The sequence below is a fragment of the Suricata suricatta genome, chromosome 8 (genome assembly GCF_006229205.1).
Source record: "Suricata suricatta isolate VVHF042 chromosome 8, meerkat_22Aug2017_6uvM2_HiC, whole genome shotgun sequence".
Taxonomy (NCBI): domain Eukaryota; kingdom Metazoa; phylum Chordata; class Mammalia; order Carnivora; family Herpestidae; genus Suricata; species Suricata suricatta.
Window position 1 is genome coordinate 129,151,131 of NC_043707.1, and position 14,886 is coordinate 129,166,016.

At 56.1% G+C, this 14,886-nt stretch overlaps 2 long non-coding RNA genes across 2 annotated transcripts; one reads left to right on the forward strand and one right to left on the reverse strand.

The window, feature by feature from the left end:
• Nucleotides 1–3,771: 3,771 nt before the first annotated feature.
• On the forward strand, nt 3,772–13,341 carry LOC115299489. The gene is made up of 3 exons (XR_003912198.1): nt 3,772–3,881; nt 10,724–10,944; nt 13,179–13,341. It is a non-coding gene; the product is annotated as an uncharacterized LOC115299489 (long non-coding RNA).
• LOC115299490 lies at nt 4,334–9,801 on the reverse strand. Its single transcript, XR_003912199.1, has 2 exons — nt 9,433–9,801; nt 4,334–5,186 (listed from the first exon to the last, which is right to left on the reverse strand). It is a non-coding gene; the product is annotated as an uncharacterized LOC115299490 (long non-coding RNA).
• Nucleotides 13,342–14,886: the final 1,545 nt, after the last annotated feature.

The window sequence follows — 14,886 nt, forward strand, 5'->3', positions numbered from 1 at the left end:
ACGGGCAGGATCGGGCGAGCTCCCCAGGTACTTGGTTCTGGAGAATCTGACTTCACATCTCCTTGGTGAAGTCCATCAGGAGGGGGCCCAGGAGCTAGGGCGGCAGCCTAGAGCCTCCCCTGGAAAGCTGTTCCTTCTCCCAGGGACCCAAGGGCACAGTCGTTTCCATCTCTTCGAGTCATTCAGCCAGGTGCGTAAGAGGACACAAGTGCTCAAGGGGCCACGCAGGAAGCACAATGACCACGAATGTGCTCAGATCCGGAGCCACTGTCTGCATGTGACCTGGGCCTTAGATGAGCTTTGTGGGTCCCGATATCCTGAACTGAAAAATGGCGACTCATGGTAAATGGCAGCGTGAATGTCACGGGGCTCAGCGGGGAGCAAGGGGCCCTCGTCCAGAGAGTTCCCACACTGCCGCGTCCCTCCCAGACCACTGAGCAGACATCTCCAGGCCTCGGTCACGTGCCCAGGGTGACTCTGCCGGGGCTAATCTGGGTGCCAGAGTTTGGGAGCCACCAGCAGAGACCCGGGTGTCATGTGTGCTCATGCCCTCATCCCCCTTTTCCCTGGTGTCGCCCCTGAGCAGGTCTCGGTACCCAACCCGGGCACCCTCCCCCACACAGTCCTTCCCCACCCAGTCCTTCCCCGCCCAGACAAGGAGCCTCTGGGAGAGCCGGCAGCTCCAGGAAGGAAAGGGAAGCGGCCGCCCACGGCTTCCCACAAGCCTGAGTCATTCTGCTGAGCACGTCTCAGCTGTCTGGTTTGGGAGTGGGAGCAGCCTCCCGCCTTCAGCAGCGTAGACCCTGAGATTGGGCCCGTGCATCAGGCCGAAGGAGAACATGAGTCAGAGAAAATAATCTCCTCATTTAATCCCCTGCCGCCCCTCCGCCAGGCTTCCTCGCAGGGTGGGGCTGGAGCTCATGGGCTCCAGGGGCGGCTGCTTTACCGAGTTTCACCCCAAAGCCTCGGACTGATCCTAGCTAGGTGGTCACAAGGGGCGCTGGGCTGGCGTCGGGGTCCCTGCATCAAAGACGGCTTGCTCAGGCCTACACGGCACTTGGGTTTCTCCAAACGTGTTCTTGGCATCCCCTCCCTCTCTGAGAAAGCCTTCCCAGCCAGTGCAGAGGCGTGGGTCAACCAATCAAAGTCCTGTGAGTCAGCCGCTTCTCGGTTCGGGTGACCCACATGCCGGGCACAAGCCTGGCACCTCCGAGGGCCTGGCTGCCCGCTATATGCACATCACAAGTCCATGTGACGTTCCGCCTTTCTACCTGGTCTGTCCTGGTAATGCCAAGTGGCGCAGGTGGAGACCTCCTTAGCCGGATCACCTCCGTGATTGACCCAGTGACCTGCACCATCTTGGGAAACACCCTGGAAGTTGGCATTGGCACCGATGACATCCTCGTCTTCACCGATGTACCTGTTCTCTTGTTTCTCCTGTAATAAGTGACCACGAGCCCAGGGCCTTACCAGCACAGAGGTGTCCCCTTACAGTTCTGGAAGTGAGAAGTTTGAAATGAGTCTGATGCGGCCAAAATCAAGGGGCTGGCAAGGCTGGTTCCTTCTAGAATCTTCAGGGGGAGAATCTGTTTCCTTACCTTTCCTAGTTTCCAGAGGCTGCAGGTATCTCATAGCTTGTGGTCCCTTCCTCCACCTTCGGGGTCGGGATGTGGGTAGCACCTGCTCTCTGGCTCTGCTCCCGTGGTCACATGGCATTTGCACTCTGCCCCTCCCCCACCCCTGTATAGAGGCCCTATGATCACATCAGCCCTACCTGCGTCATCGGGATACTCTCCCCATCTGAGGATCCTCTCAAGGCCCTCTCCCTGTGTAAGCAACACCCACAGGTTACAGGGATTAGAACGAGGACTTCTCAGGGGCCATCGGTCAGCCTCCCACGACAGGGTGACATTGGCTGAGCACGAGCCACATTGTGGCCCCTGTGCTGAGTACATCTACATCATTGTGCTCCCCCCTAAACCCTGCGAGGCGGGTGGTGCTCTGTCCCCACATTTACACATGAGGATGTGGACACCTGCAGAGCCTAGGCAACCACCTCAAGAAGCGATGAAGCCGGGATTTGAACCCAGCTCCTTGTGATGACAAGACTGTGCTCAGAAGCCTCCGGGGCGTCCTACTCCACCCCTGCAAAGCCGCAGACTTCCCACACCTCCTCACCCACTCCCCTGCCTCCCTCCCGGATCTGCAAGGGACAGAGCCAGATGTCCACTCACAACGAGAAGAGACCCACCAACTTCTCATCCAAGTCTTGCTCTTGTGCAGAGCCCACCCGCCCATCTGCGGCACATGCCCACCTCGTGGAGGATGGGGGGCCCTCTCCTCTCCTCAGGTCCCTCCAAGGGACAGCAGGGGAGGAGTCGTCAGGAGAGGGGGGGCACGCCAGCCTCCCGCTGTCAGCACGGAGAGGTGGCCTGCGCCGAGCTCCCCTTATCTCCGGGCCTGCGGTCACCCTCGCTCTCCCCTGCAGCCAGGGCTTGCCAGCTATTTCCGTCTCTGGATCAGATACGGGACCATGATTTATTGATCGTAATAAACATTGCTTCACATGCACTTTGGTGACACGGCTCACTCGCTATTTAAAGAAACCCCAGCCCTGCAAGCCGAAGCGCAGAGGCCAGGTCAGGAGGAAGCCGGTGCTGGGGAGCCCCCTCGGTGACTGGATGGGCTCCTTTGCAGCTGGAGAATTAAGGCTCTCTGCCCCCAACCCACGCGCCCCTTATTGGCCTATCAGTTATTCCTTAAGAGGGTCTCTCCAAGAAGGTGCTGCTGTGTCAGAGGCTGTGGGGCCCATCGCAAGCCCCGGAGTCCTCAGTCCCCTCCACTGGCATTTCCTGGGCTGTTTTTTTTTTCTTTTTTTCTTTTTCTGTTTTGGAAAGCTACTGTCTTTGTCTTCTATCCTTTCCTGCTCCGGGAAATACAGCTGCCTCGGAGATGAAGCATCAGCTTTTTGCAGTAAAAGATTTCCAAGTAGGTCAGAGCACCCCACACCCGGTGGCTGGCTTTGAGGGGTACCATCTGGGGGGCGGAAACTGGGGGTGTGTCCCGGTAAAGAGGGGTTTTCCTCTGCCCAGACGGCGGGGTAGGAGGCGGACGAGGACCGCGGGGGGCGGGGTGCCCTTGCACACACACCCGGCTCGCAGCCAGGTGCGCCCCAAGTGGCTGACGCCTGGTGAATTACAGCAGCGCCGCCGGTTCTGGCTGTCAAGGTCGTGGAGGCCGCGGGGAGGGCAGACTGAGACCCCGGAGAGCTGGCCCTGGTCTTGTTCACTGCTGTACGTCCCGCAGTTCCAAGGGCGCCTGGCACAGGACAGGGGAGCCACGAATAGCTGCCGAATAAGTGAACGAGTGAATGGACGCGCACGGTGATGTCGGTGGTATGGTGGCAGGGGCAGGCGTGGCGCGTGGGGCGTGGCGGTGTCGGGTGTGAGCGCCACCAGACAAGAGCGGGGACAGTGGTGGGGACAACGTCGGTGAGTGGCAGTCAGGGCTGCGTGCTGGCGGTGCTGCTCACGGCAGCGTCTGATTGGCTGGCTCAGCTCACACGGGGCGGAGACGCGCTTGGGGCTCCGCAGGGCAGGGGGAGCTGTTGCGGGCCCAGGCCTGCTGCTAGGCATGCAGCTCCGGATGCCGGCTCCCGAGACTTCAGCCGCCAGCCTGCCGGCCACGGCGGTGGGCCGCGTCTGCTCCTCTCCACTCCCGAGTCTCTGTGTCCCCTCCTGCCCCACAGTGCGCAGCAGCGGTGCTCAGAGCTGAGCGATCGATCAGGATCGCCTATCACCCCATCACCACCCAGAAAGAGAGGACGGGGTGTGTTCCCAGGTGCCTGCTCTGGAGTCCGACGGATCTGGCCGCAGCCTGAGGTAGGGCAGGTTGTCTCACCTTTGAGACTCTGTTTTTGCATCTGTAAAATGGGTACAATGATAGCACCGGCCTCAGAGGAGGTCCGTGAGGGTCAGTGCTGGACTCACTGGACTCGGTCGACACGAGTTTGTTAGTGTTCCCAGGCTGGGCAGATTCGTGGGCTTCTGGGTGGCCTTCGGTTCAGGCCTTGATCCCAGATCCATCTGACCTTGACCCCGTGTGGGACCGCATGCAGCAAAGTCCAGCGCCCCGTGTGAGTGCAGCCACCCTACCAGAGCGGGGTGGGCACTCCACGCCCAGCTGAGCTGGGTGAGGCCGGGGTCTGGTGCTGGGGAACAGGCCCGCTGCAGGTTGGGGGGGCTTCAGGGCAGATACAAGGGGAAACTGCAGCTTTGAGGCCCCACCCTCAACAAGCAATGCCCAGAAAGGAAGAGAATGATAGAAATAAAAGTTAAATAGCAATAGCACCTGGTCTTTATTGAGCCTGACTCCGCCAAGCCCCAAGGCCAAGTCCTTCACTGGTGCTAACTCACTGGATTCTCACGTTCACGCGGTGGGGTAGGCTGCATTATTGTTCCATCCGCAAGGAGAAACGTGGGGTGGGGGTGGGGTGCGCAGGGTGAGCGAGGGCCCTCCCAGGACCACAGTGGAAAGTGGGGAAGGGGTTTTGCTTGCAGGGCCTCCTCAGGCCCAGCTGCCGCCCCACCCCCACCCCAGCCATTCCCAGAGGCCCAGCTGGAGGGCAGAGAGTTCCAGGCCTTCCAAACCCCCGCCACCACCTGCTCTGGCCTCAGAAACTCTGCTTCAAAATAGGGAAATTCGTAGCCACTTTGTCAGATTGAGATGGGCGAGAGGCCCCTTCTGCCCTGGAGGTCACTCTGCCCACCCCTCCCAAAGGAGGCCTGGAAAAGCATGGCACAGAGAAGGAAAGGGGATCCCTGAGGCGATGGTCCCCAGACCACCCTCCTCTCCCTCCTGCCTGATACTTTGCTCCTAATTCCATTCAATTGAACATGCTCTGTTCTTCCCGCTGCGCCCTGGACTGTCTCCCTCACTGTGAGGGAGGTTTAAATTGAAGCAACAGCCATGTTGCTGCTCCTGACATCCGAGGCTGGACGTGCACGACGACATGAAGGCACAAGTCCACCCTCGTGTGCCAGTGTCGGGAAGTCAGGGCCGAGCGGAGGGGGCTTGTGAAGGTGGCATGGCGAGGTCTGGAAAGGTCATCCACTGGGCTCTCCGTTTGCTGCTGCTGGCAAGGGAGGGTGTGAGCTCCGGGGGCCCTGGGTGCATCTCACAGCAGCCTGGAAAGCAGGAAGAGAGAGGAGAACCAGGAGGCACTGAGTGGGCATTGGCTCCGGGCCCAAGACTGACTCAGCCTGGCCCCCCAGGACGGACCTCAGTGGAGAATCATGGCGGAAGCAGGGCTCACTGAGGGTCAGGGTTGACCTGAGAAGGCCCCTAGGCCGTAAAGGATGGTAGAGCTGGGCAGAGTGGGGGTGCAGGGCGATGGGACAGCTGGAGCCAAATCAGAAAATCAGAGGCCCCCAGAGCCGGGCTCCTGAGCGAGAAGCACTGAGATAGGATGGTCTCCGGGGGGCAGGACGGGCTCAGAAGAACAGTAGGGCACAAAGTGATGGGGGCCCCTGCTCACGGAGCCGATCTTCTCAATGGGGCAGGGGGTCTCTGTGAAGAAAGACCACATGCCAATCAGTCAATAACAGAAGCTCCATGAAGAGGGATGAAGAGAGCAGTGGCCCAAGCCGCCGGCGGGCAGTGAAGGGCAGGAGACCGCCTCACTCCTTCACCCCGGGCCTCCGGGGTCAGGAACTGTGACCTCCACCCCTACACCACAGATAGGTGAGGTGGGGCTCAGCAAGCTTAGGTAATTGGACTCAGGATTCAAAGGCAGGCGGGGGGAACCCAGAGCCCAGGCTTTTAGCACCCACCGCTCCACCTGGTCTTAGGTTGGGTTTTACTCAAAGGAGACCTCCAGACAAGGATTGGAGTGCATGGAATTTATTTTGAAAGAAGGTCCTGGACACTCACTTATAGGAGCACGAGACAAGCAGGGCTCCAGCCCGCAGGGCACCGTGTGCGAGAGGGTAGAACAGACCTTAGGAATTACTCCTACCGAGGGAGGGAGGGAGCTGGGGTATTTACACACCCTCTTCCCTTTGGTCTGTGGCCAAGGGCCATCCCACTTCTGGCCTGCCCCCGGGCTGGTGAGTGGGCTCTGGAACCCAGAGCAAGGCCTCCCGAGTGCTGGCCGGGGGATAGCTGTGAGGTCGGCTCCCACAGAACAGTGAGCACCGGAGAGACTGAAAGAACGCCAACAGCATCGCCGTCCTGTTTAAACCACCCCTCCAGGCACAGCAAGTGGGTAACTTTTGGAGGAAGGTAGATCAGACGGGACACAAAGTTGAGGACCTCAGGGGCCAATCCAGGGCATTTTAACTTCATCTTGTATGCCCCTGAGAACCACACGGAGGGATAGAAAGGAGACATGGAGAATGATGCTCACCACCAATAAATAAGCACCTGCTATGGAAAAGGAACTTGAAATTCATTGAATTGATTCACGTTTGCAACAGCTCGTTGAGAAAAAGCCCTCTTTCTTAGCCAAATTGCCTGAGGCCTGTTCTGGATTTCTTCCCTATTGCAGAGTCAGGATTTGAACCCCAGACTCGCTGAGCTCCTGCATTCTCTGCCATGTTCACCCCAAGCTAAGGAAACTGAGTCCCTCAGGAGGCCTGGGAGCAAAGCCAGTGCGTGGCTGACTTAGCGCCCGCATTCCTTCACAGTGTGAATGTCAACTACCTAAATAGCTTCGGTTATTTGGCTAAATTAATCCTCCGAGGAGCTGCATAAATATAACCAGGAAGGCACGCGTGCGCACACACACACACACACACACACACACACACACACAGATGCATATATATTTAACATGGTGCATCACTGCGTGCCGATAAACAGCCTGATGACAAGCAAAGGGAAGATAAAAATACAAAAAAATTATAACCAGGGGCTGCGCGCAGGGTGACAGCAGGGAGCACATGAGGGTTCCTCCGGGGACGGGCCACAGGAGCTCCGCCACGGCCAGGCACATCCAAGCTCTCAGCTGGTGAGCCTGGCGCCCACCGTTCGCTCCCTTTACCACGTGACTTTGGGCAAGCTGCGCCACCCCTCCAAGCCTCAATGTCCTCATCCACTAAATGGGAACAAGAATACAAAGATGAAAAGCACCAAGACTTTATAAAGATGAAATGAAAGTGCATGTATGGAGAGCTCCTGGCACTGGCAGCAGCGATTGGTGAGTGAATGCCAACAGTGTGGCCCCACGGAGGTTGGTCGCCTGGAGGCAGATGGGAGTGACGAGGCCCCACAGCTTAGGATGGCTTTCCCTGCATCTCTTTACTCCCTGAGTCAGGACCAAAAGGGACCAATGAGCACGCTCCCTGGGTCAATGACCCCTCCCCCAAACCAGAATTCAAAGCAGCAGTGACAGTTACCAACTCTACTCCCTGCTAGTCCTGGACAAACCCATGGATACACATTGTATGTACATTGTCCAATTTGATCCTTCCAAGCACTGCATGAGGACTTTGCTATACTTTCTCCCATTTTCTTTTCTTTAAAAAAATGTTTAATGCTTATTTATTTTTGAGACAGAGAGACAGAGTGAGAGCGGGGAAGGGTCAGAGAGAGAGAGAGCGAGACACAGAATCTGAAGCAGGCCTGAGGCTCTGAGCTGTTGGCATAGAGCCCAATATGGGGCTCAGACCCACGAACCATGAGATCATGACGTGAACCAAAGTCGGACACTTAACCAACTGAGCCACCTGGGCACTCCTTACTCTCATTTTCAAAATGAGCCTTTCTAAGGCCCCAGGAAGGGCTATGACTTGCCCAAAGTTACCTAGTTGGCGTTACGGGTTGGACTGTGTCTCTCAAAAATGCACATGTCGGGGCACCTAGGTGGCTCAGTCAGTTGAGCGGCTGCCTTTGGCTCAGGTCATGATCTCACAGTTCATGGGTTCGAGCCCCACGTCGGGCTCTGTGCTGACAGCTAGCTCAGAGCCTAGAGCCTGCTTCAGATTCTGTGTCTCCCTCTCTCTCTCTGACCCTCCCCTGCTAACACTGTCTCTCTCTGTCTCTCAAAAATAAATAAATGACATAGAAAATATTTTTTTAAAATGCACACGTTGAAGTTTTAACTCGTACTAACTTCCAGGGTGACCTTATTCAGAAATAGGGTACTTGCAGATACAATTAGTTAAGCTGAGGTCAGACTGGGGGAGGGAGGGCTCCTCTCCATTATGACCGGGGCCCTTATAAAAAGGGAGAATTTGGATACACACACATACACACACACAAGGAGGGCACCCCGTGAAGATGAAGGCAGGCATCGGGGTGATGCGTCTACAAGCCAAGGAGCGCCAAATGGTGCCAGCACAGCCCAGAAGGTAGGAGAGGGGCCCCATGCAGATTCTCCCTCTGCCCCCCGGAAGGAGTCAGCGCCCTGACCTTGGACTTCCAGCCTTCAGGACTGTAAGACAAGAACAGCCTCTTAGGGAAGCCCCGCTGGTGCTGTTGCGGCGGCTCACACAGCTGGCACATGCGGAGGAGGACTTGAACCCGGGCCTCTCTGATTTCAGTGCCTGCCGCTACTCAGTGCACTGAGACACGTCTTCACCTGGACCCGCCCTGCCCGGGCAACCGGGGAAAGGGTCTGCTGAGCCGAGGTTTGGAGAAAGCAGGGCATCAGAGGAAGGGGGCCACCACCAGAAAGAACTCTCTAAACACCAGCCCCGGCCCTGGTCAGGCTTCCTTGAGAGGGAGCAAAGCGGATCCAGGTGGGATCTAGGAGGAAGGGGAGCAGGAGGGCCCGCACCATCTAAGAAAATCCATTAAGCCCCCTGAGTCCAATACCCCTTAAAGTCTCTCAGTAGAGGGTCTGCTCCGAGGGGAGACCATGGTCCCCGTGCCATCCCCTTGCCCTGGCGGCTGCCGGAGCTGGGCTGGGCGGATTGGGTGCAGGGGCCTCTCAGAGCTGCCCGCGGGTTGCCATGGTGATCGTGATCCTCCTGTGTGAGCTAGAGGAGGCTGAGGTCTGAGGGGCTGCACTGAGGACAAGGGTGCGTGTGTGGGGGGCTGGGGTGGGGAGGGCCAGCGTCGCTCGAGAGAGAGCCGAGTGGGTCCCACACCGTACCAGGTGCCCCGCTCAACTGCTCTTGTTTAAGACCCCATGACAGCCCTTCCACGGGGATATTTTTATCTCTCTTCTGCAGATTTGGAAACTGAGACCAAGAGAAGAGGCGAGCTTTGAGTCGGGTGAGGGAAAGGGCCAGAGCTGGAACGCAGGTCCTCTGTCTCCGGAGTCCCTGCTTTTCCTCTCTGTGCCACCCGGCTGCCTTGAGGACCCAGCGAGGGTTCCCTCTGTGGGCCGGGAAAGGGACCGCAGGGCTCCCAGCCTGGCTGTGGGGTGATCGGGACCCGGGAGTCGGCACACCCCTTGCGCATTCTGGAGCAAAACCCCAAGCTTACCTTGTGGCCCCCGTGGCTGCCGGGGCCAGCGTGCTGGACCGCCCCCAGTCGCCGGATTCATCAGACGTAGGAGGGTAAAGATGCGGGTGAAACGAATCACTGGGCATCTCGCACAGGCCAGGCTGGGCTCCGCTGTCCGCGCCAGGGTAAAACCAGGGATTCTGGGGTGTGGGCGTCGCTGGAGTCAGACCCATCCCGCTGTGCTTTACTTCCTGCAGACTGTGGTCACCAAAGGCAGCGAATGAGGGACCTGGAGCCTGGGGTCGAGCCCCAGCTCTGGGGTCAGGTCTCTGGCAAATGTGGTATGTGACAGCACCTGCCCCGTGGACGAAGAAAGGGAGGCACTTTTGTCGACTGGCCCAGGGCTGTGCTGACCACAGCCCATTGTGCAATGAGGGGAGAGGCATGAATTCTGCAAACCCCTCCCAGGTCTGACGTTCTGTCTGCACAGCCAAGCAGCTGTAGTGGGCCAGAAGGGTTAGACTAGCTCCGTGGTTTCCAAAAACCCAACTAGGACCTATGGCGGGGAGTTACAGGCTTGCCCACCTGGGTCTCCATGGAAGGACAACTGAGCGCCAGTGGGTCTTCTCAGGAGTGAGCCAGTCCTTCGGTTAGTGAGTTCCCTGTCTTTGGAGGCATCCAAGTGAGGCTGGAAGGTGTGTGCCCTGCTCGTCATTTCTAGCTCTGTGCCCAAGCATCAGGATGCCTTGTTGTTTTCTGATGATGAATTTTCTTCCCAAGACAATCAGGTCTGGAGACAGAGGCAGGGAGAAGCCGACAGAGTAGCAGAGTTCATTTGTAGCACCTGTCCTAACCCCTGGTGCCTCCCACAGCCAAGCAGATGGGAGAAGCTGGGCTGTGCCCCCCTCAGTGAAGCCCCTGCCCATGCCGTGTCGACCCTCAGTTCGGTTCATGTGCTCTTTGAGCCACACTTTCCTCATCTGTACAATGGGGTCATAATCAGCACCTGCTTTATACGATTCCTGTAACAACGCTTAACAGAGCGTTCTCGGTAACTATCACACTTGAGTGATAGGACACTCTTTATTCCTGGACAGAATGGAAACACCAGGGGGCGCCTGGGTGGCTCAGTCGGTTGAGCATCCGGTTTCGGCTCAGGTCATGATCTCCCGGTTTGTGGGTTCGAGCCCTGTGTCGGGCTCTGTGCTGACATCTCAGAGCCTGGAGCCTGTCTTCAGATTCTGTGTCTCCCTCCCTCTCTGACCCTCCCTTGCTCACACTGTCTTTCTCTCTCTCAAAAATAAATAAAACATTAAAAATTTTTAAAAAGAAGAATGGAAACTCCAGGACGGCCACCAAGTCCAGCATCCCTGGGAGGGGCCCCAGCCGCCGGCTGCCTTGGAGACAGACACACCATCTCCAGGTCCAAACGCTCTCGGCCTCAAAGAGCGGAACAAATCCCGCAGGGGTATTGATTGAAACCACTACGGATTCGTGGAGACAACACGCCGGCCCGGAATGAAGTCAGCCGCCACTGCCTATTTCCATAAGGTAATAATAACGTGCGCTTTTGCTTTATGAAGTAGAATTTGTTATGACTGATGAGCCACATAAATTGCCAGGTGGGGAAAAAAAAGAAAGGAGGGGAAAACTACAAATAAATTTGTAATCTGAACAGGGATTACCATGTAATCGAGAGGGGAAGACTGCTAATGGCAGAGGCAAAGGCCAATTCAGCCCCCATGCTCTTGGCTCCACGTTGAGGCGCTGAAGCAGAAGCATTCTTGAGAGGCTCTGGAAGGAAAAGTTAAGCGGCAGGAAGCCCAGGGAGCGGATCCAAGGAGAAGCAGGACAGAGTTCATTTGGTGGCTATTTATTGAAGGCTTACTACATGCGCCTAGCACCGATGGAGAACATGACAGGAACTGCCCCCATTGGCCGTCAACAGGGCGCCATGATGGTTTAAACAGCAGAATGCAGGGACCAGATTTCTGCCTGAGGAAGCTCACTCTGGCTGTGAGACGGGGAATGGATTGGAAGGGCCAAGGGTGGGGCCTGGGGACAAGTTCGGAGGGCACCGCCATGACGAGTCTGAATGAATGGTGGCCTGAATTAACATACTAGTGAACAGGGAGAAGAGAGATCATCCAGATGAAGTAAGAAGGGAAAGACAGACGGGCTGATAATGAGTGGATGTGACAATACTGAAGGAGCCCAGAAGGATGGGCAGGGTCCGGGCTCTAGCAATGGGTGTGGGTGAGGGTACCCTCATTAAGACCAGGGGATGTTTAGCTTAGTCCTTGAGAGATTACATTTGAGAAACCTACAAGACACCCCAGTGGAGACTTCCATGGACAGCTAGTCAAGAGGGTGATCTGAGCCAGAATGGGGATCGGGAAGTGGCCAAGAGAAAGGGGATCCCTGAAGCTGAGGATGGGGACTGGGGGGTAAGAGAGCCCAGGGAGAGTAAAAGGAAGAAGAAAAGAGGTCCAAGACCAAAGTGGAGAGAATATTGATGCTTAAGGAGCAGACAGAGGAAAGGGTTAATGGAAGGGTTTGAGAAAGAGAGCCAGAGAGAGAGAGTGGGGTGCTGGTAGAGCCCAGGCTTGCTCAGTCCACCCCTTATGAGCAGAGGTGGGTGTCTGCAGAGCACTCGGACCGGCCACGCTTGCTGTCAGGGGACTGCTCTGAGATTATTTATCTGGAATGGAAAAGTAATAGGCGTCTTCAAAATTGGACCCGCCCCCCCAAACCCTAGCCCCAGCTTTAAAAACTATTGGAGAGTTTGAATCAAGGCTCTTCCACTTGGTGCCTCAAGACCTTGGATGGGTAGTAGACATTTTTGAGCCTCAGGGTTCTCCTCTATAAAACGGGAGAATAAAACACTACCCTTCAAGGCAGTTGTAGAGACTAAACGATATGGGCTAAGGGAACTTGTCTGGTGCATTGTAAATGCCCGCAAATTCCAACATGGTTTCCTCCAACGCTCTGAGCTACCCAGCCTAGAACAATGTGGTCATAACAGTAGCCCAAGGGTAAATCATCTTTAAAATGGGCAGAGTGCGGAGGGAGCCATGGAGAGAGTGGGATGCTGGGATGCAGCTCCCAGTGGTCATGGAGGCTCCCTAGTAGAGGTGAGTTTCTAGTAGTTTCTGGGAATGATGGGGTGTGGCTCAGAGGGCTAGGAGGAGGTGAGTGTTCCCAGGTTAGCCTGAGGTCCCTGGGAGGCAGGGAGAGAAGAGGGTGTGCCGGCTAGGCCAGGAATCCAACTGTAGGAGATGTGATGATGAGTGGAAAGGAGACCAGATGCCCAGGTGGCCCTGAGGTGGCCATGGGCAGTGTCCAAGCCACACCATCTCAAGTCCGTGCGGGAGTGAGATAGAGGATTCCTGCCTCTAGGGAACTCACTCTGGTAGAAGGCTACATTTTTCATTCCTTGTTTACACTTTGGAGTTATAAAATTTCATGTTTCTCCCCCTCCCAAGGCCCCTGGTGCCTATAAACAAACATCCCGATGTACAAAGATAAATGGAAATCATAAGTCCCCAAGCTTCAGGATCCGAACAAAGAAGAGGAGGAAGGGCGGGGGCTGGGCGGAGGCAGACTTCGATGAAATCGAGACCATGCCAGCCCCGTTCTCTGGCCATGATCAATATGTTCTCCAAAGTGCCTTTTAAATTACTGTCGGAGGCAATGTGCCATATTTATGTATATACATGCTTAGAGGTGACACGGGGGAGAAATGCAATTTCTATTATGAAATCATAATGTGCATTTATCTTCAGGAATAACACATCGAAATGTTGGAGTGAGAAAAGTTGAAAAGCAATCTGTCTATAAATAAAGACCGCAGACATCCTGACATTTTACGATGTGGGGATTTCAGCAAGAACTTCTCCTTTGGACACATCGCCCAAGGGACCATGTTCAAACTCCGATTTCCTGGAAGACGGCATTTGGGAGTCCAGAATCCTCCTTGCTGGGGTCCAAAGTAAAGGAGGTAGACTTTACTTTTCTAACAGAGATGAGGATGGGGTTGGGCTGGGGCTGGTGGCGGGAGGGGGGGGCGGGGGGCAGGACGTGCCAATACATGATAAATTTAGTTCTTAGTCTGGCAGAAAGATCTGGGGCTGGGGGGGGGGATGCTAGGAATGAGCATGTAGATTTCTTCAGGCATGTACTGTGGCTCACGTGTCCTCCCTTTTCTCAGTGAATAGACAAGTGGTGTGAAAATCCAGGCAAATGCAGAGGAAGTCGGGTCCCTCAGGGACACCCCTCCCTTGATATCTCATGTGGCACTGGCCCCATGACCTCCAGATCGCACCCTTGGCCAGAGTCACTGTGGTCTTGACCCTCTAGGCGCACGACCAGGCAGCATCTTCTGCAAGGACAACAGGCAAATTTAAATGCTGAGAGGAGGAGACCTGGTGGGGGTGGGGGTGCCTGGGGACAGGGGTGGGATTCTGTCACCCATGTCTCTGACCCTGAATGCGGCACAACAGGAATGCAGCTCATGCTGATGTCCCCATCACCCACTCGTTCATTTCTTTCCTCATCTGCTTCCTTGCTCATTTGCTCTGCAACCTTGTAAGTGCTGCCGATGCCAGGGATGTGAGACAGTAGGACACCCTCCCTGCCCACAGGGACCTCCCAATGCTCCAGACAGATGTGTAATTGGCAATTACCAGGAAGAGAGAGATGTTAAAGGTGCCATGCGGGCCGGAAGGGGAGGGCACACGTCTAACTCAGCCTAGGGAATCAAGGCTTCCTGAGGAATCATCTAGAAGGATGAGAAGAAAACAGCCAAGTGGGGAAAGAGAGGAGATGCCAGGCAGAGAGGAAGGATAGCAGGTTGGAAAATCCCAAGATGCAAATGGGTTCTGACTAAATGCAAGGTATGCTGAAGGCTGGAGAAATTAGTCAATATTTACTCTGTATCGGGGGGTGGGTTGCGGGTGGTACCAGCCGCTGAACCAACCAATCGCATACGCCCGTGCCCACAAACATGCCTGCACGGCGTGCGTTCGGCACTCCTGTTTATGCAGCATCAGTATTCAAACCCAGCTGTCACAATGGCCCCACCAGGGTGTGCCAGGTCTGTGCTGCACTGGAGACGGGAACACAGGCTCCTGAGAAAACAAATAGTGGGTCCTGTGCGAGGCAGTCTAGCCCCTTAGAAAGGACATTAAGTTTCAGCATCAGACCCAAGTTCAAAACCAGCACTGCCACCCACGAGCTGGGCAAGCCTGGGCCAGTCTCACAGTCTGCATTCCCCCCGCCCCCTGCCCCGTGCAAGAAGGCTGGCGAAGCGGTCCTGTCCCAGAGGGCGGCTGGGGGCTGAGCGAGGGAACCAAGCAAGTGTCTGGCAGAGAAGGGGCTCCAGGTGACTTACTGATGGGAGGTCAGTAGTATGATTATTTCTACTAACAGCTACAGCAGCTGAGGATGGAGGGCCGGTAACAGGACCAGGGTCCCTGCCCTTCCCTCGGCTTC